The following is a 3,037-nucleotide window of genomic DNA, read 5'->3' as shown; positions in this document are numbered from 1 at the left end:
GAGGAACTTGCTGTAAAAAATTCCACCCAGTTTTCAGCTTTTCTTCTAATCTTTGATTTTGCATTGTGCAAAACCTTTTGCATTTAGTGTAATCAATATTATCTGTTTTATATCTTGTAATGTTCTCTATCTCTTGTTTGGTCATAAAATTCTTCTCTTATCCATAGATCTGACAGACAAACTATCCCATGCTGCCCTGATTTGCTTATGGTATCATCCTTTTTGTCTAAATCATGTGCCCATTTTGATCTTATCTTGATATGTAACATGAAATGTTGGTCTATACCTAATTTTTGCCAAACTGCTTTTCAGTTTTCCCAGAAATTTTTATCAAATAGTGAGTTTTTGTTTCAAAAGCTTGGATTTTTTCATTTATCAAACACTAGATTACTCTATTCCACTGATCCACCACTCTATTTCTCTGCCAGTACCAGACTGCTTTGGTGATTACTACTTTACAATACAGTCTGAGATCTGGTACTGCTAGGCCACTTTTCATCACAGTTTTTATTGATTCTCTTGATATTCTTGATCTTTTATTTTTCCAGATGAATTTGGTTACAATTTTTTTCTAGCAGTATAAAATAATTTTTGGTGATGTAACTGGGATGGCACTGAATAAGTAAGTTAATTTAGGTACAGTTGACATTTTTATTACATTGGCTTGGCCTTCACATGAGCAATTAATATTTTTATATTTTGTTTAGCTCTGACTTTATTTCTGTGAAAAGTGTTTTGTAATTGTATTCAGATAATTCCTGGGTTTGTCTTGCTAGGTAGACTCCCAAGTATTTTATAACGTCTACAGTTATTTCAAATGAAATTTATCTTTCTATTTCTTGCTGTTGGACTTTGTTGATAATATATAGAAATGCTGATGGTTTGCGTAGGTTTATTTTCTATCCTGCAACTTTGCTGAAATTGTTAATTATTTTAACTATTTTTAGTTGATTCTCTAAATGTACCATCATATCATTTGCAAAGAGTGATAGCTTTGTTTCCTCATTGTCTATTCTAATTCCTTCAATGTCTTTTTCTTCTTTTATTGTTATAGCTAGCATTTCTAGAACACTATTGAACAATAGTGGTGAGAGTGGGCATCCTTGCTTCACCCCTGATTTTTTGGGAAGACTTCTAGCATATCCCCATCATAGATAATGCTTGCTGATGGTTTTAGACAGATACTACTTATCATTTTAAGGAATATTCCACTTACTATTATACTTTCTACTGTTTTTAACAGAAATGAGTATTATATTTTAGTAAAAGATTTTTCTACACCTATAGAGATAATCATTTGATTTTTGTTGATTTTGTTATTGATATGGACAACTATGCTGATAGTTTTCCTAGTTTTGAACCAGCCTTGTATTCCTAGTATAAATCCTCTGTTGTCATAACATATGATCATTGCAACATATTACTGTAATCTCCATGCTGGTATTTTATTAAAAACTGTTTGCATCAATATTCATTAGGGAAACTGGCCTATAGTTTTCTTTCTCTGTTTTTGCTCTTCCTGGTTTAGCTATCAGCACCATTTTTGTGTCATAAAATGAATTTGCTTGGACTTCTGTGCCTATTTTTCCAATAGTTTAAGCAGTATTGGAATTAATTGTTCTTTAAATGTGTGAGAGAATTGAATGGGAGGTGAGCGCTTATTCAGGGTCTCTCTGTGGTATCTCAGGAAAGAATGAATTGGTGAAGGAAACAAAATGAATATGAGACAGACTTTTCAGTTAACCTACAACACTTTGCATACCTCTTACATATAAATGCTGTAGACCAGATGCTAGCAGCAGAGGGGAGTCCAGAAGAAAAAAGTGGTCAATATATATTTCTAATAGCCTGATATTGTTCTCAGTGAGGGAATAAGAATCAAGCTAAAAAAATAATTTACCATCAGTGTGGTAGCTGACCTTCATGCCACTTTCCTCCTCATTGAAGGTGTTCAACAACATCACTGAAAATATCATGCTAAAAAGCATGAGAACAAGGCCCTGCTTCACTCCATTGGTGAACGGGCAAGTGCAGGAGCATCATCCATTATCCAGAACTCATGCAAGCATGCTGATGAAATTTTCTGGGCAACCAAATTTTGCCATGATCTTCCACAAGTCCTCGTGACTGACAGTATCAAAGACCTTGGTCGAATCAACAGAAGTTATATACACACCTCAGTTCTGCTTTTGTCATTTCTCCTGGAGTTGCCACGCAGCAAACACCATATTGACCATTGTCTCATGCTAACACAGTCTACTTCAAAAAATTTTTTCAGCTGTTCACCATTCAGAAAGAGAATGCTGATATTTCTGGGAAAACCAAATAACCAGGACCAGATGGCCTGGAATATGATATTCCAGAGGGTAAAGGAACTAGTATGACAAGCAAGAATCACCTTCCAAGCAAAACTGAGTATAATAATTCAGGGGGGAGGTGGAAAGGATATTCAATGAGGTAGAGAACTTTCAAGCATTCTTTTTTTTAAACATTTATTAATTTATTTATTTTTAGTTTTCAACATTCACTTCCACAAGATTTTGAATTCCAAATTTTCTCCCCATTTCTACCCTCCCCCAGCCCCAAGACGGCATACATTCTGGATACCCCTTCCCCTAATCAGCCCTCCCTTCTATCACCCTCCCCCTTTTCTTATATCCCCTTCCCCTTCGATTTTCCTGTAGGGCAGGATAGATTTTTATACCCCATTGCCTGTATATCTTATTTCCCAGTTGCATGTGAAAACAATTTTTTAACATTGGTTTTTAAAACTTTGGATTCCAAATTTCCTCCCTTCCTCCCTCCCCATCCACCCTCGTTGAGAAGGCAAGCAATTACATACAGGTTATACATGTATAGTCATGCAAAACACTTCCATAGTAGTCATGTTGTGAAAAACTAACTATATTTCCCTTCATCCTATCCCACCCACCCATTTATTCTATTCTCTCTTTTAACCCTGTCCCTCCTCAGAAGTGTTTGCTTCTGATTACCTCCTCCTCCAATCTGCCTTCCCTTCTATCATCTTCCCCTCTCT

Source organism: Vombatus ursinus, unplaced genomic scaffold (assembly GCF_900497805.2).
Source record: "Vombatus ursinus unplaced genomic scaffold, bare-nosed wombat genome assembly UNPS02014852.1, whole genome shotgun sequence".
Lineage (NCBI taxonomy): Eukaryota > Metazoa > Chordata > Mammalia > Diprotodontia > Vombatidae > Vombatus > Vombatus ursinus.
The sequence above is the reverse complement of the archived record's forward strand: the minus strand, read 5'-3'. Positions refer to the sequence as shown.